Genomic DNA, 25514 nt, shown 5'->3' on the forward strand with positions numbered 1-25514 from the left:
ATATACTCCCCTCAGTGCAGCAATGTATACACTCCCCTCAGTACACTAAGGTATATACTCCCCCCAGTACAACAAAGTATATACTCCCCTCAGTACAGGAATGTATATACTCCCCTCAGTACAGCAAGGTACATACTCCTTTCAGTACAGCAACGTATATACTCTCCTCAGCGCAGTAATGTAAATACCCCCCTCAGTACAGCAATCTATATACTCCCCTCAGTGCAGCAACGTACATACTCCCCTCAGTGCAGCAATGTATATACTCCCCCAGTACAGCAAGGTATATACTCCCCTCAGTACAGCAAGGTATATACTCCCTTCAGTACAGCAAGGTACATATACCCCTCAGTACAGCAAGGTATATACTCCCCTCAGTACAGCAATGTATATTCTCCCCTCAGTACAGCAATGTATATACTCCCCTTAGTGCAGCAATGTATATATTCCCCTCAGTACAGCAATGTATATACCCCCCTCAGTACAGCAACATACATACTCCCCTCAGTACAGCAATATATATACTCTCCTCGTTACAGCAATGTATATACTCCCCTCAGTACAGCAATATATATACTCCCCTCAGTACAGCAAGGTATATACTCCCCTCAGTACAGCAATGTATATACCCCCCTCAGTACAGCAAGGTATATACTCCCCTCAGTACAGCAATGTATATACTCCCTTCAATGCAGCAAGGTATATACTCCCCTCAGTGCAGCAATGTATACACTCCCCTCAGTACACTAAGGTATATACTCCCCCCAGTACAACAAGATATATACTCCCCTCAGTACAGCAAGGTATATACTCCCCTCAGTGCAGCAATGTATATACTCTCCTCAGTACAGCAATGTATATAATCCCCTCAGTACAGCAATGTATATACTCCCCTCAGTACAGCAATGTATATACCCCCCTCAGTACAGCAAGGTATATACTCTCCTCAGTACAGCAATGTATATACTCCCCTCAGTGCAGCAAGGTATATACTCCACTCAGTACAGCAAGGTGTATACTCCCCTCAGTACAGAAATGTACATACTCCCCTCAGTACAGCAATATATATACTCCCCTCAGTACAGCAATGTATATACCCACCTCAGTACAGCAAGGTATATACTCCCCTCAGTACAGCAATGTATATACTCCCTTCAATGCAGCAAGGTATATACTCCCCTCAGTGCAGTAATGTATACACTCCCCTCAGTACACTAAGGTATATACTCCCCCCAGTACAACAAAGTATATACTCCCCTCAGTACAGGAATGTATATACTCCCCTCAGTACAGCAAGGTACATACTCCTTTCAGTACAGCAACGTATATACTCTCCTCAGCGCAGTAATGTATATACCCCCCTCAGTACAGCAATCTATATACTCCCCTCAGTGCAGCAACGTACATACTCCCCTCAGTGCAGCAATGTATATACTCCCCCAGTACAGCAAGATATATACTCCCCTCAGTACAGCAAGGTACATATACCCCTCAGTACAGCAAGGTATATACTCCCCTCAGTACAGCAATGTATATTCTCCCCTCAGTACAGCAATGTATATACTCCCCTTAGTGCAGCAATGTATATATTCCCCTCAGTACAGCAATGTATATACCCCCCTCAGTACAGCAACATACATACTCCCCTCAGTACAGCAATATATATACTCTCCTCGTTACAGCAATGTATATACTCCCCTCAGTACAGCAATATATATACTCCCCTCAGTACAGCAAGGTATATACTCCCCTCAGTACAGAAATGTATATACCCCCCTCAGTACAGCAATGTATATACTCCCTTCAATGCAGCAAGGTATATACTCCCCTCAGTGCAGCAATGTATACACTCCCCTCAGTACACTAAGGTATATACTCCCCCCAGTACAACAAGATATATACTCCCCTCAGTACAGCAAGGTATATACTCCCCTCAGTGCAGCAATGTATATACTCTCCTCAGTACAGCAATGTATATAATCCCCTCAGTACAGCAATGTATATACTCCCCTCAGTACAGCAATGTATATACCCCCCACAGTACAGCAAGGTATATACTCTCCTCAGTACAGCAATGTATATACTCCCTTCAATGCAGCAAGGTATATACTCCCCTCAGTGCAGCAATGTATACACTCCCCTCAGTACACTAAGGTATATACTCCCCCCAGTACAACAAAGTATATACTCCCCTCAGTACAGGAATGTATATACTCCCCTCAGTACAGCAAGGTACATACTCCTTTCAGTACAGCAACGTATATACTCTCCTCAGCGCAGTAATGTATATACCCCCCTCAGTACAGCAATCTATATACTCCCCTCAGTGCAGCAACGTACATACTCCCCTCAGTGCAGCAATGTATATACTCCCCCAGTACAGCAAGATATATACTCCCCTCAGTACAGCAAGGTACATATACCCCTCAGTACAGCAATGTATATACTCCCCTCAGTACAGCAATGTATATTCTCCCCTCAGTACAGCAATGTATATACTCCCCTTAGTGCAGCAATGTATATATTCCCCTCAGTACAGCAATGTATATACCCCCCTCAGTACAGCAACATACATACTCCCCTCAGTACAGCAATATATATACTCTCCTCGTTACAGCAATGTATATACTCCCCTCAGTGCAGCAAGGTATATACTCCCCTCAGTACAGCAAGGTATATACTCCCCTCAGTACAGCAATGTATATACCCCCCTCAGTACAGCAAGGTATATACTCCCTTCAATGCAGCAAGGTATATACTCCCCTCAGTGCAGCAATGTATACACTCCCCTCAGTGCACTAAGGTATATACTCCCCCCAGTACAACAAGATATATACTCCCCTCAGTACAGCAAGGTATATACTCCCCTCAGTGCAGCAATGTATATACTCTCCTCAGTACAGCAATGTATATAATCCCCTCAGTACAGCAATGTATATACTCCCCTCAGTACAACAAAGTATATACTCCCCTCAGTACAGGAATGTATATACTCCCCTCAGTACAGCAAGGTACATACTCCTTTCAGTACAGCAACGTATATACTCTCCTCAGCGCAGTAATGTATATACCCCCCTCAGTACAGCAATCTATATACTCCCCTCAGTGCAGCAACGTACATACTCCCCTCAGTGCAGCAATGTATATACTCCCCCAGTACAGCAAGATATATACTCCCCTCAGTACAGCAAGGTACAAATACCCCTCAGTACAGCAAGGTATATACTCCCCTCAGTACAGCAATGTATATTCTCCCCTCAGTACAGCAATGTATATACTCCCCTTAGTGCAGCAATGTATATATTCCCCTCACTACAGCAATGTATATACCCCCCTCAGTACAGCAACATACATACTCCCCTCAGTACAGCAATATATATACTCTCCTCGTTACAGCAATGTATATACTCCCCTCAGTACAGCAAGGTATATACTCCCTTCAATGCAGCAAGGTATATACTCCCCTCAGTGCAGCAATGTATACACTCCCCTCAGTGCACTAAGGTATATACTCCCCCCAGTACAACAAGATATATACTCCCCTCAGTACAGCAAGGTATATACTCCCCTCAGTGCAGCAATGTATATACTCTCCTCAGTACAGCAATGTATATAATCCCCTCAGTACAGCAATGTATATACTCCCCTCAGTACAGCAATGTATATAGCCCCCTCAGTACAGCAAGGTATATACTCCCCTCAGTACAGCAATGTATATACTCCCTTCAATGCAGCAAGGTATATACTCCCCTCAGTGCAGCAATGTATACACTCCCCTCAGTACACTAAGGTATATACTCCCCCCAGTACAACAAGATATATACTCCCCTCAGTACAGCAAGGTATATACTCCCCTCAGTGCAGCAATGTATATACTCTCCTCAGTACAGCAATGTATATAATCCCCTCAGTACAGCAATGTATATACTCCCCTCAGTGCAGCAATGTATATACTCTCCTCAGTACACTAAGGTATATACTCCCCTCAGTACAGCAAGGTATATACTCCTCTCAGTTCAGCAATGTATATACTCCCCTCAGTACAGCATTGTAAATACTCCCCTCTGTGCAGCAACGTATATACTCCCCTCAGTACAGCAATGTATATACTCCCCTCAGTACAGCAAGGTACATACTCCCTTCAGTACAGCAAGGTATATACTCTCCTCAGTACAGCAATGTATATTCTCCCCTCAGTACAGCAATGTATATATGCGCCCCTCAGTACAGCAATGTATATACTCCCCTCAGTGCAGCAATGTATATACCCCCCTCAGTACAGCAAGATATATACTCCCCTCAGTACAGCAATGTATATACTCCCTTCAATGCAGCAATGTATACACTCCCCTCAGTACACTAAGGTATATACTCCTTCCAGTACAACAAGGTATATACTCCCCTCAGTACAGCAAGGTATATACTCCCCTCAGTACAGCAATGTATAAACTCTTCTCAGTACAGCAATGTATATATTCCCCTCAGTACAGCAATGTATATACTCTCCTCAGTACAGCAAGGTACATACTCCCCTCAGTACAGCAATGTATATACTCCCCTCAGTACAGCAATGTACATACTCCCCTCAGTACAGCAAGGTATATACTCCCCTCAGTGCAGCAATGTATATACTCTCCTCAGTACGCTAAGGTATATACTCCCCGCAGTACAGCAAGGTATATACTCCCCTCAGTACAGCAAGGCATATACTTTCCTCAGTCCAGCAACGTATATACTCCTTTCAGTGCAGCATTGTATAGACTCCCCTCAGTACAGCATTGTATATACTCCCCTCAGTGCAGCAACGTATATACTCCCCTAAGTACAGCAAGGTATATACTCCCCTCAGTACAGCAATTTATATACACACCTCAGTACAGCAATGTATATATGCTCCCCTCAGTACAGCAAGGTATATACTCCCCTCACTGCAGCAATGTACATACACTCCTCAGTACAGCAATGTATATACACCCCTCAGTACAGCCAGGTATACACTCCCCTAAGTACAGCAATGTACATACACCCATCAGTACAGCAAGGTATATACTCCCCCAGTACAGCAATGTATATACTCTCCTCAGTACACTAAGGTATATACTCCCCTCAGTACAGCAAGGTACATACTCCCCTCAGTACAGCAACGTACATACTCTCCTCAGTACAGCAAGGTATATACTCCCCTCAGTACAGCAAGGTATATACTCCCCTCAGTACAGCAATGTATATACACCCCTCAGTACAGCCAGGTATACACTCCCCTCTGTACAGCAATGTATATACACCCCTCAGTGCAGCAAGGTATATACTCCCCTCAGTACAGCAATGTATATACTCTCCTCAGTACACTAAGGTATATACTCCCCTCAGTACAGCAATATATATACACCCCTCAGTACAGCAACGTATATACTCCCTTCAGTGCAGCAATGTATATACTCCCCTCAATACAGCAAGGTATATACTCCCCTCTGTACAGCAACGTATATACTCCCCTCAGTGCAGCAATATATATACTCCCCTCAGTACAGCAACGTGTATGCTCCCCTCAGTACAGCAAGGTATGTACTCTCCTAAGTACAGTAAGGTATATACTCCCCTCAGTACAACAAGATATATACTCCCCTCAGTACAGCAATGTATATACTCCCCTCAGTACAGCAATGTACATACTCTCCTCAGTACAGTAAGGTATATCCTCCCCTCAGTACAGCAAGGTATATACTCCCCTCAGTGCAGCAATGTATATACTCTCCTCAGTACAGCAATGTATACACTCCCCTCAGTACAGCAAGGTATACACTCCCCTCAGTACAGCAATGTATATACTCCCCTCAGTACAGTAAGGTATATACACCCCTCAGTGCAGCATGGTATATACTCCCCTCAGTACAACAAGGTATATACTCCCCTCAGTACAGTAAGGTATATACTCCCCTCAGTACAGCAATGTATAAACTCTTCTCAGTACAGCAATGTATATAATCCCCTCAGTACTGCAATGTATATACTCTCCTCAGTACAGCAAGGTACATACTCCCCTCAGTACAGCAATGTATATACTCCCCTCAGTACAGCAATGTACATACTCCCCTCAGTACAGCAAGGTATATACTCCCCTCAGTGCAGCAATGTATATACTCTCCTCAGTACGCTAAGGTATATACTCCCCGCAGTACAGCAAGGTATATACTCCCCTCAGTACAGCAAGGCATATACTTTCCTCAGTCCAGCAACGTATATACTCCTTTCAGTGCAGCATTGTATATACTCCCCTCAGTACAGCATTGTATATACTCCCCTCAGTGCAGCAACGTATATACTCCCCTAAGTACAGCAAGGTATATACTCCCCTCAGTACAGCAATTTATATACACACCTCAGTACAGCAATGTATATATGCTCCCCTCAGTACAGCAAGGTATATACTCCCCTCACTGCAGCAATGTACATACACTCCTCAGTACAGCAATGTATATACACCCCTCAGTACAGCCAGGTATACACTCCCCTAAGTACAGCAATGTACATACACCCATCAGTACAGCAAGGTATATACTCCCCCAGTACAGCAATGTATATACTCTCCTCAGTACACTAAGGTATATACTCCCCTCAGTACAGCAAGGTACATACTCCCCTCAGTACAGCAACGTACATACTCACCTCAGTACAGCAAGGTATATACTCCCCGCAGTACAGCAAGGTATATGCTCCCCTCAGTACAGCAATGTATATACTCTCCTCAGTACACTAAGGTATATACTCCCCTCAGTACAGCAAGGTATATACTCCTCTCAGTTCAGCAATGTATATACTCCCCTCAGTACAGCATTGTAAATACTCCCCTCTGTGCAGCAACGTATATACTCCCCTCAGTACAGCAATGTATATACTCCCCTCAGTACAGCAAGGTACATACTCCCTTCAGTACAGCAAGGTATATACTCTCCTCAGTACAGCAATGTATATTCTCCCCTCAGTACAGCAATGTATATATGCGCCCCTCAGTACAGCAATGTATATACTCCCCTCAGTGCAGCAATGTATATACCCCCCTCAGTACAGCAAGATATATACTCCCCTCAGTACAGCAATGTATATACTCCCTTCAATGCAGCAATGTATACACTCCCCTCAGTACACTAAGGTATATACTCCTTCCAGTACAACAAGGTATATACTCCCCTCAGTACAGCAAGGTATATACTCCCCTCAGTACAGCAATGTATAAACTCTTCTCAGTACAGCAATGTATATAATCCCCTCAGTACAGCAATGTATATACTCTCCTCAGTACAGCAAGGTACATACTCCCCTCAGTACAGCAATGTACATACTCCCCTCAGTACAGCAAGGTATATACTCCCCTCAGTGCAGCAATGTATATACTCTCCTCAGTACGCTAAGGTATATACTCCCCGCAGTACAGCAAGGTATATACTCCCCTCAGTACAGCAAGGCATATACTTTCCTCAGTCCAGCAACGTATATACTCCTTTCAGTGCAGCATTGTATATACTCCCCTCAGTACAGCATTGTATATACTCCCCTCAGTGCAGCAACGTATATACTCCCCTAAGTACAGCAAGGTATATACTCCCCTCAGTACAGCAATTTATATACACACCTCAGTACAGCAATGTATATATGCTCCCCTCAGTACAGCAAGGTATATACTCCCCTCACTGCAGCAATGTACATACACTCCTCAGTACAGCAATGTATATACACCCCTCAGTACAGCCAGGTATACACTCCCCTAAGTACAGCAATGTACATACACCCATCAGTACAGCAAGGTATATACTCCCCCAGTACAGCAATGTATATACTCTCCTCAGTACACTAAGGTATATACTCCCCTCAGTACAGCAAGGTACATACTCCCCTCAGTACAGCAACGTACATACTCTCCTCAGTACAGCAAGGTATATACTCCCCGCAGTACAGCAAGGTATATACTCCCCTCAGTACAGCAATGTATATACACCCCTCAGTACAGCCAGGTATACACTCCCCTCTGTACAGCAATGTATATACACCCCTCAGTGCAGCAAGGTATATACTCCCCTCAGTACAGCAATGTATATACTCTCCTCAGTACACTAAGGTATATACTCCCCTCAGTACAGCAATATATATACACCCCTCAGTACAGCAACGTATATACTCCCTTCAGTGCAGCAATGTATATACTCCCCTCAATACAGCAAGGTATATACTCCCCTCTGTACAGCAACGTATATACTCCCCTCAGTGCAGCAATATATATACTCCCCTCAGTACAGCAACGTGTATGCTCCCCTCAGTACAGCAAGGTATGTACTCTCCTAAGTACAGTAAGGTATATACTCCCCTCAGTACAACAAGATATATACTCCCCTCAGTACAGCAATGTATATACTCCCCTCAGTACAGCAATGTACATACTCTCCTCAGTACAGTAAGGTATATCCTCCCCTCAGTACAGCAAGGTATATACTCCCCTCAGTGCAGCAATGTATATACTCTCCTCAGTACAGCAATGTATACACTCCCCTCAGTACAGCAAGGTATACACTCCCCTCAGTACAGCAATGTATATACTCCCCTCAGTACAGTAAGGTATATACACCCCTCAGTGCAGCATGGTATATACTCCCCTCAGTACAACAAGGTATATACTCCCCTCAGTACAGTAAGGTATATACTCCCCTCAGTACAGCAATGTATAAACTCTTCTCAGTACAGCAATGTATATAATCCCCTCAGTACAGCAATGTATATACTCTCCTCAGTACAGCAAGGTACATACTCCCCTCAGTACAGCAATGTATATACTCCCCTCAGTACAGCAATGTACATACTCCCCTCAGTACAGCAAGGTATATACTCCCCTCAGTGCAGCAATGTATATACTCTCCTCAGTACGCTAAGGTATATACTCCCCTCAGTACAGCAAGGTATATACTCCCCTCAGTACAGCAAGGCATATACTTTCCTCAGTCCAGCAACGTATATACTCCTTTCAGTGCAGCATTGTATATACTCCCCTCAGTACAGCATTGTATATACTCCCCTCAGTGCAGCAACGTATATACTCCCCTAAGTACAGCAAGGTATATACTCCCCTCAGTACAGCAATTTATATACACACCTCAGTACAGCAATGTATATATGCTCCCCTCAGTACAGCAAGGTATATACTCCCCTCACTGCAGCAATGTACATACACTCCTCAGTACAGCAATGTATATACACCCCTCAGTACAGCCAGGTATACACTCCCCTAAGTACAGCAATGTACATACACCCATCAGTACAGCAAGGTATATACTCCCCCAGTACAGCAATGTATATACTCTCCTCAGTACACTAAGGTATATACTCCCCTCAGTACAGCAAGGTACATACTCCCCTCAGTACAGCAACGTACATACTCACCTCAGTACAGCAAGGTATATACTCCCCGCAGTACAGCAAGGTATATACTCCCCTCAGTACAGCAATGTATATACACCCCTCAGTACAGCCAGGTATACACTCCCCTCTGTACAGCAATGTATATACACCCCTCAGTGCAGCAAGGTATATACTCCCCTCAGTACAGCAATGTATATACTCTCCTCAGTACACTAAGGTATATACTCCCCTCAGTACAGCAATATATATACACCCCTCAGTACAGCAACGTATATACTCCCTTCAGTGCACAATGTATATACTCCCCTCAATACAGCAAGGTATATACTCCCCTCTGTACAGCAACGTATATACTCCCCTCAGTGCAGCAATATATATACTCCCCTCAGTACAGCAACGTGTATGCTCCCCTCAGTACAGCAAGGTATGTACTCTCCTAAGTACAGTAAGGTATATACTCCCCTCAGTACAACAAGATATATACTCCCCTCAGTACAGCAATGTATATACTCCCCTCAGTACAGCAATGTACATACTCTCCTCAGTACAGTAAGGTATATCCTCCCCTCAGTACAGCAAGGTATATACTCCCCTCAGTGCAGCAATGTATATACTCTCCTCAGTACAGCAATGTATACACTCCCCTCAGTACAGCAAGGTATACACTCCCCTCAGTACAGCAATGTATATACTCCCCTCAGTACAGTAAGGTACATATACCCCTCAGTACAGCAAGGTATATACTCCCCTCAGTACAGCAATGTATATTCTCCCCTCAGTACAGCAATGTATATACTCCCCTTAGTGCAGCAATGTATATATTCCCCTCACTACAGCAATGTATATACCCCCCTCAGTACAGCAACATACATACTCCCCTCAGTACAGCAATATATATACTCTCCTCGTTACAGCAATGTATATACTCCCCTCAGTACAGCAATATATATACTCCCCTCAGTGCAGCAAGGTATATACTCCCCTCAGTACAGCAATGTATATACCCCCCTCAGTACAGCAAGGTATATACTCCCTTCAATGCAGCAAGGTATATACTCCCCTCAGTGCAGCAATGTATACACTCCCCTCAGTGCACTAAGGTATATACTCCCCCCAGTACAACAAGATATATACTCCCCTCAGTACAGCAAGGTATATACTCCCCTCAGTGCAGCAATGTATATACTCTCCTCAGTACAGCAATGTATATAATCCCCTCAGTACAGCAATGTATATACTCCCCTCAGTACAGCAATGTATATACCCCCCTCAGTACAGCAAGGTATATACTCCCCTCAGTACAGCAATGTATATACTCCCTTCAATGCAGCAAGGTATATACTCCCCTCAGTGCAGCAATGTATACACTCCCCTCAGTACACTAAGGTATATACTCCCCCCAGTACAACAAGATATATACTCCCCTCAGTACAGCAAGGTATATACTCCCCTCAGTGCAGCAATGTATATACTCTCCTCAGTACAGCAATGTATATAATCCCCTCAGTACAGCAATGTATATACTCCCCTCAGTGCAGCAATGTATATACTCTCCTCAGTACACTAAGGTATATACTCCCCTCAGTACAGCAAGGTATATACTCCTCTCAGTTCAGCAATGTATATACTCCCCTCAGTACAGCATTGTAAATACTCCCCTCTGTGCAGCAACGTATATACTCCCCTCAGTACAGCAATGTATATACTCCCCTCAGTACAGCAAGGTACATACTCCCTTCAGTACAGCAAGGTATATACTCTCCTCAGTACAGCAATGTATATTCTCCCCTCAGTACAGCAATGTATATATGCGCCCCTCAGTACAGCAATGTATATACTCCCCTCAGTGCAGCAATGTATATACCCCCCTCAGTACAGCAAGATATATACTCCCCTCAGTACAGCAATGTATATACTCCCTTCAATGCAGCAATGTATACACTCCCCTCAGTACACTAAGGTATATACTCCTTCCAGTACAACAAGGTATATACTCCCCTCAGTACAGCAAGGTATATACTCCCCTCAGTACAGCAATGTATAAACTCTTCTCAGTACAGCAATGTATATAATCCCCTCAGTACAGCAATGTATATACTCTCCTCAGTACAGCAAGGTACATACTCCCCTCAGTACAGCAATGTATATACTCCCCTCAGTACAGCAATGTACATACTCCCCTCAGTACAGCAAGGTATATACTCCCCTCAGTGCAGCAATGTATATACTCTCCTCAGTACGCTAAGGTATATACTCCCCGCAGTACAGCAAGGTATATACTCCCCTCAGTACAGCAAGGCATATACTTTCCTCAGTCCAGCAACGTATATACTCCTTTCAGTGCAGCATTGTATATACTCCCCTCAGTACAGCATTGTATATACTCCCCTCAGTGCAGCAACGTATATACTCCCCTAAGTACAGCAAGGTATATACTCCCCTCAGTACAGCAATTTATATACACACCTCAGTACAGCAATGTATATATGCTCCCCTCAGTACAGCAAGGTATATACTCCCCTCACTGCAGCAATGTACATACACTCCTCAGTACAGCAATGTATATACACCCCTCAGTACAGCCAGGTATACACTCCCCTAAGTACAGCAATGTACATACACCCATCAGTACAGCAAGGTATATACTCCCCTCAGTACAGCAATGTATATACTCTCCTCAGTACACTAAGGTATATACTCCCCTCAGTACAGCAAGGTACATACTCCCCTCAGTACAGCAACGTACATACTCTCCTCAGTACAGCAAGGTATATACTCCCCGCAGTACAGCAAGGTATATACTCCCCTCAGTACAGCAATGTATATACACCCCTCAGTACAGCCAGGTATACACTCCCCTCTGTACAGCAATGTATATACACCCCTCAGTGCAGCAAGGTATATACTCCCCTCAGTACAGCAATGTATATACTCTCCTCAGTACACTAAGGTATATACTCCCCTCAGTACAGCAATATATATACACCCCTCAGTACAGCAACGTATATACTCCCTTCAGTGCAGCAATGTATATACTCCCCTCAATACAGCAAGGTATATACTCCCCTCTGTACAGCAACGTATATACTCCCCTCAGTGCAGCAATATATATACTCCCCTCAGTACAGCAACGTGTATGCTCCCCTCAGTACAGCAAGGTATGTACTCTCCTAAGTACAGTAAGGTATATACTCCCCTCAGTACAACAAGATATATACTCCCCTCAGTACAGCAATGTATATACTCCCCTCAGTACAGCAATGTACATACTCTCCTCAGTACAGTAAGGTATATCCTCCCCTCAGTACAGCAAGGTATATACTCCCCTCAGTGCAGCAATGTATATACTCTCCTCAGTACAGCAATGTATACACTCCCCTCAGTACAGCAATGTATATACTCCCCTCAGTACAGTAAGGTATATACACCCCTCAGTGCAGCATGGTATATACTCCCCTCAGTACAACAAGGTATATACTCCCCTCAGTACAGTAAGGTATATACTCCCCTCAGTACAGCAATGTATATACTCCCCTCAGTGCAGCAATATATATACTCCCCTCAGTACAGCAACGTGTATGCTCCCCTCAGTACAGCAAGGTATGTACTCTCCTAAGTACAGTAAGGTATATACTCCCCTCAGTACAACAAGATATATACTCCCCTCAGTACAGCAATGTATATACTCCCCTCAGTACAGCAATGTACATACTCTCCTCAGTACAGTAAGGTATATCCTCCCCTCAGTACAGCAAGGTATATACTCCCCTCAGTGCAGCAATGTATATACTCTCCTCAGTACAGCAATGTATACACTCCCCTCAGTACAGCAAGGTATACACTCCCCTCAGTACAGCAATGTATATACTCCCCTCAGTACAGTAAGGTATATACACCCCTCAGTGCAGCATGGTATATACTCCCCTCAGTACAACAAGGTATATACTCCCCTCAGTACAGCAAGGTATATACTCCCCTCAGTACAGCAATGTATAAACTCTTCTCAGTACAGCAATGTATATAATCCCCTCAGTACAGCAATGTATATACTCTCCTCAGTACAGCAAGGTACATACTCCCCTCAGTACAGCAATGTATATACTCCCCTCAGTACAGCAATGTACATACTCCCCTCAGTACAGCAAGGTATATACTCCCCTCAGTGCAGCAATGTATATACTCTCCTCAGTACGCTAAGGTATATACTCCCCGCAGTACAGCAAGGTATATACTCCCCTCAGTACAGCAAGGCATATACTTTCCTCAGTCCAGCAACGTATATACTCCTTTCAGTGCAGCATTGTATATACTCCCCTCAGTACAGCATTGTATATACTCCCCTCAGTGCAGCAACGTATATACTCCCCTAAGTACAGCAAGGTATATACTCCCCTCAGTACAGCAATTTATATACACACCTCAGTACAGCAATGTATATATGCTCCCCTCAGTACAGCAAGGTATATACTCCCCTCACTGCAGCAATGTACATACACTCCTCAGTACAGCAATGTATATACACCCCTCAGTACAGCCAGGTATACACTCCCCTAAGTACAGCAATGTACATACACCCATCAGTACAGCAAGGTATATACTCCCCCAGTACAGCAATGTATATACTCTCCTCAGTACACTAAGGTATATACTCCCCTCAGTACAGCAAGGTACATACTCCCCTCAGTACAGCAACGTACATACTCTCCTCAGTACAGCAAGGTATATACTCCCCGCAGTACAGCAAGGTATATACTCCCCTCAGTACAGCAATGTATATACACCCCTCAGTACAGCCAGGTATACACTCCCCTCTGTACAGCAATGTATATACACCCCTCAGTGCAGCAAGGTATATACTCCCCTCAGTACAGCAATGTATATACTCTCCTCAGTACACTAAGGTATATACTCCCCTCAGTACAGCAATATATATACACCCCTCAGTACAGCAACGTATATACTCCCTTCAGTGCAGCAATGTATATACTCCCCTCAATACAGCAAGGTATATACTCCCCTCTGTACAGCAACGTATATACTCCCCTCAGTGCAGCAATATATATACTCCCCTCAGTACAGCAACGTGTATGCTCCCCTCAGTACAGCAAGGTATGTACTCTCCTAAGTACAGTAAGGTATATACTCCCCTCAGTACAACAAGATATATACTCCCCTCAGTACAGCAATGTATATACTCCCCTCAGTACAGCAATGTACATACTCTCCTCAGTACAGTAAGGTATATCCTCCCCTCAGTACAGCAAGGTATATACTCCCCTCAGTGCAGCAATGTATATACTCTCCTCAGTACAGCAATGTATACACTCCCCTCAGTACAGCAAGGTATACACTCCCCTCAGTACAGCAATGTATATACTCCCCTCAGTACAGTAAGGTATATACTCCCCTCAGTACAGCAAGGTATATACTCCACTCAGTACAGCAATGTATATACTCCCCTCAGTACAGCAATGTATATACTCCCCTCAGTACAGCAATGTATAACTCCCCTCAGTTCGCTTTTAGGAAAAGACTATAGCCGAGAGGTATCAGAAAGTATTTTAACTCAAACCTGTATAAAGTACAAAGTAATTAACTAAGCAGAGATGGCTGGGCAGGTGATGTGTTGTAGCTGTATGATGTGGGAGCTGGCTGATCCCATTGTGAATTGCAGTGACCACATCTGCCGCAAGTGTTGGTTGCTGGAAGAACTCCGGATCAGAGTTGACGATCTGGAATCTGAGCTTCAAACACTGCGGCACATCCGGGAGGGGGAGAGTTACCTGGACGCTTTGTTTCAGGAGGCAGTCACACCTGGGAGATTAAGTAATTCACATTCAGCTAGTGATCAGGCACAACAGAGTGTGACTGTAAGTGAGGCAGGTAGGGGGAACCTGAGTTCAGGAGTGGAGGAGCCTCAGCCCTTGGCCTTGTCCAACAGGTATGAGATTCTTGCTCCCTGTTCGGATGAGGAAATGGGCTCTGGACAGGATGAGCCAACTGACCAAGGCACCATGGTGCAGAAGGCCATTGAAGAGGGGGGAGCTAATAGACAAGTAGTGGTTATAGGGGATTCTATAATTAGGGGGACAGATAGGATCCTTTGCAAACCGGAACGAGAGTCTCGCATGGTGTGTTGCCTGCCCGGTGCCAGGGTGCGGGACATCTCCGACCGGCTTGAAAGGATATTGGAGCGGGAGGGGGAGGATCCAGTTATTGTACGTTGGTACTAACAACATAGGCAAGACTAGGGTGGAGGACCTGTTTGGGGATTACGAAGCACTAGGCAGGAAATTGAAGTACAGGTCCTCAAGGGTCATAATCTCTGGATTTCTGCCCGAGCCACGTGCCAATTGGCATAGGGATAAGAAAATTAGGGAAGTAAACACGTGGCTAAGGGATTGGTGTGGGAAAGGGGGATTCCACTTCATGGGGCATTGGCATCAGTTTTGGAACCGGGGGGATCTGTACCGTTGGGACGGTCTCCACCTGAACTGATCTGATACCAATGTTCTAGCGAAGAGGATAAATAGGGTGGTCAGTAGGGCTTTAAACTTCTGAGTTGGGGGAAAGGAAAGTGAAAGTGACAGGGAGTATGGCGTTAAATGGAAAGATAAACAGCAGGATAGCATATGGGCAGGCGGTTCTAAACTCGAGGCAGACTGGGAATGCAGCAAAAAGGAAGGATAACTTAGGACATCTTATGACTTCCAATATCTCTAATGATAAGAAAGTTAGCATTAAGGCACTTTACCTGAATGCTCGTAGCATTCATAACAAAGCAGATGAACTAATGGCACAGATCATAGTGAATGATTATGATGTGGTAGGCATCACAGAGACGTGGTTACAGGGGGGTCAGGACTGGCAGTTAAACCTCCAAGGATTTTCAACTTATCGAAAAGACAGGGAGGTGGGCAGAGGGGGTGGGGTTACCTTCTTAGTTAAGAACAAAATTAAATCTGTGGCACTGAATGACATAGCGTCGGATGATGTGGCGTCTGTGGGTGGAATTGAGGAACCACAAAGGCAAAAAAACCATAATTGGAGTTATGTACAGACCTCCTAACAGTGGTCAGGACCAGGGACGCAACATGTACCGGGAAATAGAGAAGGCATGTTAGAAAGGCAAGGTCACGGTGATCATGGGAGACTTCAATATGCAGGTGGACTGGGTATATAATGTGCTGACCGCAGATTCCCCCCAGACGTGATCGACGATGCCCTCCACCGCATCTCCTCCACTTCCCGCTCCTCCGCCCTTGAGCCCCGCTCCTCCAACCGCCACCAAGACAGAACCCCACTGGTTCTCACCTACCACCCCACCAACCTCCGTATACAACGTATCATCCGCCGTCATTTCCGCCACCTCCAAATGGACCCCACCACCAAGGATATATTTCCCTCCCCTCCCCCATCAGCGTTCCGCAAGGACCACTCCCTTCGTGACTCCCTCGTCAGATCCACACCCCCCACCAACCCAACCTCCACCCCTGGCACCTTCCCCTGCAACCGCAGGAAATGTAAAACTTGCGCCCACACCTCCACACTCACTTCCTTCCAAGGCCCCAAGGGATCCTTCCATATCCGCCACAAGTTCACCTGTACCTCCACACACATCATCTATTGCATCCGCTGCACCCGATGTGGCCTCCTCTATATTGGTGAGACAGGCCGCTTACTTGCGGAACGTTTCAGAGAACACCTCTGGGACACCCGGACCAACCAACCCAATCACCCCGTGGCTCAACACTTTAACTCTCCCTCCCACTCCACCGAGGACATGCAGGTCCTTGGACTCCTCCACCGGCAGAACACAACTACACGACGGCTGGAGGAGGATCGCCTCATCTTCCGCCTGGGAACCCTCCAACCACAAGGGATGAATTCAGATTTCTCCAGTTTCCTCATTTCCCCTCCCCCCACCTTGTCTCAGTCGGTTCCCTCAACTCAGCACCGCCCTCCTAACCTGCAATCCTCTTCCTGACCTCTCCGCCCCCACCCCACTCCGGCCTATCACCCTCACCTTGACCTCCTTCCACCTATCCCACCTCCATCGCCCCTCCCCCTAGTCCCTCCTCCCTACCCTTTATCTTAGCCTGCTTGGCTCTCTCTCTCTCTTATTCCTGATGAAGGGCTTATGCTCGAAACGTCGAATTCTCTATTCCTGAGATGCTGCCTGGCCAGCTGTGCTTTGACCAGCAACACATTTGCAGCTGTGATCTCCAGCATCTGCAGACCTCATTTTTTACTGGGTATATAATGTTGCCAGTGGATCCAAAGAAAGGGAATTCATGGAATGCTTACAGGATGGCTTTTTGGAACAGCTTGTCATGGAGCCCACAAGGGAGCAGGCTATTCTGGACCTAGTGCTTTGCTATGAACCAGACTTTATAAAAGATCTTAAAGTAAGGGAACACTTAGGAAGTAGCGATCATAATATGGTAGAGTTCAGTCTGCAGTTTGAAAGAGAGAAGGCAAAATCGGATGTAATGGTGTTACAGTTAAATAAAGGTAATTATGAGGGCGTGAGAGAGGAACTGACAAATATAGACTGGAAGCAGAGGCTAGCGGGTAAGACAGTAGAGCAAAAATGGCAGGAGACTGTGGGTATAATTGAGGACACTGTACAGAGGTTCATCCCCAAGGAAAGAAAGATTATCCGGGGAGGGATTAGACAACCATGGCTGACAAAGGAAGTCAGGAAATGTATTAATGAAAAAGAGAGATCCTATAAAGTGGCCAAGAGCAGTGGGAAATCAGAAGATTGGGAAGGCTACAAAAACAAACAGAGGAGAACAAAGAGAGTAATAAGGAAGGAGAGGATCAAATATGAAGGTAGGCTAGCCAGTAATATTAGAAATGATAGTAAAAGTTTCTTTCAATCCATAAGAAACAAACGACAGGCAAAAGTAGACATTGGACCACTTCAAACTGATGCTGGAAGCCTAGTGATGGGAGATAAGGAAATAGCAGGAGAACTTAACAAGTACTTTGCGTCAGTTTTCACAGTGGAAGACATGAGTAATATCCCAACAATTAAAGGGAGTCAGGGGGCTGAGTTGAGTATGGTTGCCGTTACAAAAGAGAAAGTGCTAGAAAAGCTAAAAGGTCTTAGAATTGATAAATCTCCTGGCCCCGATGGGATACACCCTAGAGTTCTGAGAGAGGTGGCTGAGGAAGTAGCGGAGGCATTGGTTGAGATCTTTCAAGAGTCACTGGAGTCAGGGAAAGTCCCGGATGATTGGAAGATCGCTGTTGTAACCCCCTTGTTCAAGAAAGGATCAAGACAAAAGATGGAAAATTATAGGCCAATTAGCCTAACTTCGGTTGTTGGTAAAATTCTAGAATCCATCATTAAGGATCAGGTTTCTAAATTCTTGGAAGAGCAGAGTCTGATTAGAACAAGTCAACATGGATTTAGTAAGGGGAGGTCATGCCTGACAAACCTGTTGGAATTCTTTGAAGAGGTGACAAGTAGGTTAGACCAGGGAAACCCAGTGGATGTGGTCTATCTAGACTTCCAAAAGGCCTTTGATAAGGTGCCACACGGGAGGCTGCTGAGCAAGGTGAGGGCCCATGGTGTTTGAGGTGAGCTACTGGTATCGATTGAGGATTGGCTGTCTGACAGAAGGCAGAGAGTTGCGATAAAAGGTTCTTTTTCGGAATGGCAGCCGGTGACGAGCGGTGTCCCTCAGGGTTCAGTGTTGGGGCCGCAGCTGTTCATATTATATATTAATGATCTGGATGAAGGGACTGGGGGCATTCTAGCGAAGTTTGCCGATGATACGAAGTTAGGTGGACAGGCAGGTAGTACTGAGGAAGTGGGGAGGCTGCAGAAGGATCTAGACAGTTTGGGAGAGTGGTCCAGGAAATGGCTGATGGAATTCAATGTGAGCAAATGTGAGGTCTTGTACTTTGGAAAAAAGAATAAAAGCACAGACTACTTTCTAAATGGTGAGAAAATTCGTAAAGCCAAAGTACAAAGGGATCTGGGAGTGCTAGTCGAGGATTCTCTAAAGGTAAACATGCAGGTTGAGTCCGTGATTAAGAAAGCGAATGCAATGTTGTCACTTATCTCAAGAGGGTTGGAATATAAAAGCACCGTTGTGCTACTGAGACTTTATAAAGCTCTGGTTAGGCCCCATTTGGAGTACTGTGTTCAGTTTGGGTCCCCACACCTCAGGAAGGACATACTGGCACTGGAACGTGTCCAGCGGAGATTCACACAGATGACCCCTGGAATGGTAGGTCTAACATACGAGGAACGGCTGAGGATCCTGGGATTGTGTTCATTGGAGTTTAGAAGATTAAGGGGAGACTTAATAGAAACTTACAAGATAATACATGGCTTGGAAAGGGTGGACGCTAGGAAATTGTTTCCGTTAGGCGAGGAGACTAGGACCCGTGGACACAGCCTTAGAATTAGAGGGGGTCAATTCAGAACAGAAATGCGGAGACATTTCTTCAGCCAGAGAGTAGTGGGCCTGTGGAATTCATTGCCGCGGAGTGCAGTGGAGGCCGGGACACTAAATGTCTTCAAGGCAGAGATTGATAGATTCTTGATGTCACAAGGAATTAAGGGATACGGGGAGAATGCGGGTAAGTGGAGTTGAAATGCCCATCAGCCATGATTGAATGACGGAGTGGACTCGATGGGCCGAATGGCCTTACTTCCACTCCTATGTCTTATGGTCTTATAGTGCAGCAATCTATATACTCCCCTCAGTGCAGCAAGGTATATACTCCCCTCAGTACAGCAATGTATATAATCTCCTCAGTACAGCAAGGTATACACTCCCCTCAGTACAGCAACGTATATACTCCCCTCAGTATAGCAATGTATATACTCCCCTCAGTGCAGCAACGTATATACTCCCCTCAGTACAGCAATGTATATACTCTCCTCAGTACAGCAATGTATATACCCCCCTCAGTACAGCAAGTTATATATTCCCCTCAGTGCAGCAACGTATATTCTCTCCTCCGTACGGCAATGTATATACTCCCCTCAGTACAACAAGGTATATACTCCCTTCAGTACAGCAATGTATATACTCCCCTCAGTACAACAAGGTATATACTCCCCTCAGTACAACAAGGTATATACTCCCTTCAGTACAGCAATGTATATACTCCCCTCAGTACAACAAGGTATATACTCCCCTCAGTACAACAATGTATATACTCCCCTCAGTACAACAAGGTATATTCTCCCCTTAGTACAGCAATGTATATACTCCCCTCTGTGGGATAAAGTGGAAGGGTGTGGTGGGGCAAGGGGAAGGTAGGTTTTGGTACAGCAAGTCTATTGTTCCCCTTGTAATATGGGGGATGAGGAGCCTCAATTGTGAGCCTCTTCACCTATTGAGCTGTCTAACCGAGGAATGAGTCATGTGTACAGCAAGTCGCCATGTTCCTGATCCACAAAGTGGAACTCACACCTCTCGACATGTTTCAAGTCAAGTCAACACACCAGAGACTCCCCTGACCTTCGGCTTGCTCTCTCATTAAGGGTAGATGTGGTGGAGCCGGTGTTGGACTGGGGTGGACAAAATTAAAAATCACACAACTCCAGGTTATAGTCCAACAGGTTCATTTGGAAGCACTAGCTTTCGGAGCGCTGCTCCTTCATCAGGTAACTGTGGAGGTTAAGATCATGCTCACAGAATTTATAGGCAAAGCAGTCCACTGTAATGGAGATGTGATACAGTGAACAATCTGAGATTAAAACTTTCACCTTTTACAATGGGATATGCTGCTTGCTGTTCTTTGATATGTCAGTCCCAGAACTTCCTTTCAGTTACATTCTCAAGATCGCCACGTTCGGTACTCATAGGGAGGGCCTCAACTGGGACCTTGGGTTCATGTCACATTATAGGTGACCCCACAGCACTATACACACACACACACACACACACACACACACTCATACACAAACATGCACACACAGACACTCATACACACACAGTCACACAGATACACACACATACTCATACACACACACACAGACACTCATACACACACACAGACACACACACAGACACTCATACACACACAGACACACAGACACACACACACACACACGCTCATATACATACACACACACAGACACTCATATACACACGCAGACACACACACACACAGAGGCACTCATACACACACACACATGCACTCACACAGACACACACACACAGACACAGGCACACACCGACAGACACACAGTCCTACATACTGAGATGCCCATGCAGACCCTCCCTCACATACAAGCTCTCACACACATACACCCCCCTGCACTCACACCAACCCACACACCCTCTCACACTCACATGCACACACACACACAGACACATGCACACTCACTCAGCTGCTCCTGTATACACACACATATAAGTTTTGGGGTGAATTTGTTTTTGCAAAATTACATTTCATTTTGCTCAAAAACTACATGAATCCATGTAAAATGCTGTAAAACTATACAGACAGTTTGTCAATCTGACAGACAGACTTCACACCCATTGTTGAAGAAGCTGAGATACTTTTCGAATCATGATTTGGAGATGCCAGCGTTGAACTGGGGTGGACAAAGTTAAAAATCGCACAACACCAGGTAAAAGTCCAACAGGTTTATTGGAAGCACTAGCTTTCGGAGCGCTGCTCTTTCATCAGGTGGTAGTGGAGTATAAGGTTGCAAGACAGAGAATTTATGGCAAAAATGTACGGTGTCATAGAGTTATAGAGATGTACAGCACAGAAACAGACCCTTCGGTCCAACCCGTCCATGTCGACCAGATATCCCAACCCAATCTAGTCCCACCTGCCAGCACCCGGCCCATATCCCTCCAAACCCTTCCTATTCATATACCCATCCAGATGCCTCTTAAATGTTGTAATTGTACCAGCCTCCACCACTTCCTCTGGCAGCTCATTCCATACACGTACCACCCTCTGTGTGAAAAAGCTGCCCCTTAGGTCTCTTTTATAACTTTCCCCTCTCACCCTAAACCTATGCCCTCTCGCTCTGGACTCCCCGACCCCAGGGAAAAGACTTTGCCTATTTACCCTATCCATGCCCCTCATAATTTTGTAAACCTCTATAAGGTCACCCCTCAGCCTCCGACGCTCCAGGGAAAACAGCCCCAGCCTGTTCAGCCTCACCCTGTAGCTCAAATCCTCCAACCCTGGGAACATCCTTGTAAATCTTTTCTGAACCCTTTCAAGTTTCACAACATCTTTCCAATAGGAAGGAGACCAGAATTGCACACAATATTCCAACAGTGGCCTAACCAATGTCCTGTACAGCTGCAACATGACCTCCCAACTCCTATACTCAATAATCTGACCAATAAAGGAAAGCATACCAAATGCCTTCTTCACGATCCTATCTACCTGTGACTCCACTTTCAAGGAGCTATGAACCTGCACTCCAAGGTCTCTTTGTTCAGCAACACTCCCTAGGACCTTACCATTAAGTGTATAAGTCCTGCTAAGATTTGCTTTCCCAAAATGCAGCACCTCGCATTTATCTGAATTAAACTCCATCTGCCACTTCTCAGCCCATTGGCCCATCTGGTCCAGATCCTGTTGTAATCTGAGGTAACCCTCTTCGCTGTCCACTACATCTCCAATTTTGGTGTCATCTGCAAACTTACTAACTGTACCTCTTCTGCTCACATCCAAATCATTTATGTAAATCACAAAAAGTACAGGACCCAGCACCGATCCTTATGGCACTCCACTGGTCACAGACCTCCAGTCTGAAAAACAACCCTCCACCACCACCTTTGAGCCAGTTCTGTATCCCAATGGCTAGTTCTCTCTGTATTCCATGAGATCTAACCTTGCTAATCAGTCTCCCATGGGGAACCTTGTTGAATGCCTTACTGAAGTCTATATAGATCACATCTACTGCTCTGCCCTCATCAATCTTCTTTGTTACTTCTCAAAAAACTCAATCAAGTTTGTGAGACATGATTTCCCATTCACAAAGCCATGTTGACTATCCCTAATCAGTCCTTGCCTTTCCAAATACGTGTACATCCTGTCCCTCAGGATTCCCTCCAACAACTTGCCCACCACCGAGGTCAGGCTCACCGGTCTATAGTTCCCTGGCTTGTCTTTACCTCCCTTCTTAAACAGTGGCACCACATTAGCCAACCTCCAGTCTTCCGGCACCTCACCTGTGACTATCAATGATACAAATATCTCAACAAGAGGCCCAGCAATCACTTCTCTAGCTTCCCACAGAGTTCTCGGATACACCTGATCAGGTCCTGGGGATTTATCCACCTTTACCCGTTTCAAGACATCCAGCACTTCCTCCTCTGTAATCTGGACATTTTGCAAGATGTCACCATCTATTTCCCTACAGTCTCTATCTTCCATACCCTTTTCCACAGGAAATACTGATGCAAAATATTCATTTAGTATCTCCCCCATTTTCTGTGGCTCCACACAAAGGCCACCTTGCTGATCTTTGAGGGGCCCTATTCTCTCCCTAGTTACCCTTTTGTCCTTAATATATTTGTAAAAACCCTTTGGATTCTCCTGAATTCTATTTGCCAAAGCTATTTCATGTCCCCTTTTTGCCCTCCTGATTTCCCTCTAAAGTATACTCCTACTTCCTTTATACTCTTCTAAGGATTCACTCGATCTATCCTGTCTGTACCTTACATATGCTTCCTTCTTTTTCTTAACCAAACCCTCAATTTCTTTAGTCATCCAGCATTCCCTATACCTACCAGCCTTCCCTTTCACCCTGACAGGAATATATTTTCTCTGGATTCTCGTTATCTCATTCCTGAAGGCTTCTCATTTTCCAGCCGTCCCTTTATCTGCGAACATCTGCCTCCAATCAGCTTTCGAAAGTTCTTGCCTAATACTGTCAAAATTGGCCTTTCTCCAATTTAGGACTTCAACTTTTAGATATGGTCTATCCTTTTCCGTCATTCTGATGTAACTGAAATTATATATTGAAAAATATTGAAATTGTTTGTTAAATCTCTCACCTTTTAGAATGACTGTGTTGATATCAGTTCTTTCATGTGCAAATCCCGCAAAACTTTCTAGTTACATTCTCAAGTGAACTTTAACAATTGGTGTCATGTCGGCCCCGATAATGTATTGAAGGTGTGAGCTTCCGTGTGAGACTGTCTCTGCCACAATAATCAGACTGATTCTAATCTAAAAAAACCGGATTTTCAGAATCTTACATGCATTCATGCAGTTTTTGAGCAAAATAAAATGTAATTCTGCAAGTACAGATTCACTTCAAAAACCTATAACTGTGTGTATGTGTGTGTGTGTGTGAGTGTGTGTGAGTGTGTGTGAGTGTGTGTGAGTGTGTGTGTGAGTGTGTGTGTATGTGTGTGTGTATGTGTGTGTGTGCGTGCGTGTGTGTATGTGTGTGTGTGTGAATATGTGTGTATGTGTGTGTGAGTGTGTGTGTATGTGTGTGTGTGTATGTGTATGTGTGTGTGAATATGTGTGTATGTGTGTGTGAGTGTGTGTGTGTATGTGTGTGCATGTGTGTGCGTGCGTGGGGGGGTGTAATGAGTGTCAGTGAGAGGGTGTGTGCATGGTGTGAGTGTGAGTGTAAAGGGGTTTAAGCCTGTGAGAGGGTGTGTGTGGGAGTGTATGTATGAGTGTATAAGAGAGGGTCTGAGTGTGTGTGTGCAGGAGTGCCTGTGTGTGTGTGTGTGTGTGTGTGTGTGTGTGTGTGTGTGTGTGTGTGTGTGTGTGTGTGTGTGTGTGTGTGTGTGTGTGTGTAGGAGTGTCTGTGTGTGTGAATAGTGCAATGGTGGTCACCTGTAATGTGACATGACCCCAAGGTCCCAGTTGAGGCCCTCCCTATGGGTACCGAACTTAGTTATCAGCCTCTGCTCGGCCACTTTCCTCTGCTGCCTGTCCCGAAGTCTGCCTTGGAGGATGGTCACCCAAAGGTCCGAGGTCGAATGTCCCAGACTACTGAAGTGTTCTCTGACTGGGAACCCTCCTGTCTGGTGATTGTTGTGTGGTGTGCATTCACACGTTGACGTAGCCTCTGTTTGGTCTCACCAATGTACCATGCCTCAGGGCATCCTGACCTGCAGTGTATGAGATAGACAACA

Source organism: Hemiscyllium ocellatum, chromosome 35, assembly GCF_020745735.1.
Source record: "Hemiscyllium ocellatum isolate sHemOce1 chromosome 35, sHemOce1.pat.X.cur, whole genome shotgun sequence".
NCBI lineage: Eukaryota > Metazoa > Chordata > Chondrichthyes > Orectolobiformes > Hemiscylliidae > Hemiscyllium > Hemiscyllium ocellatum.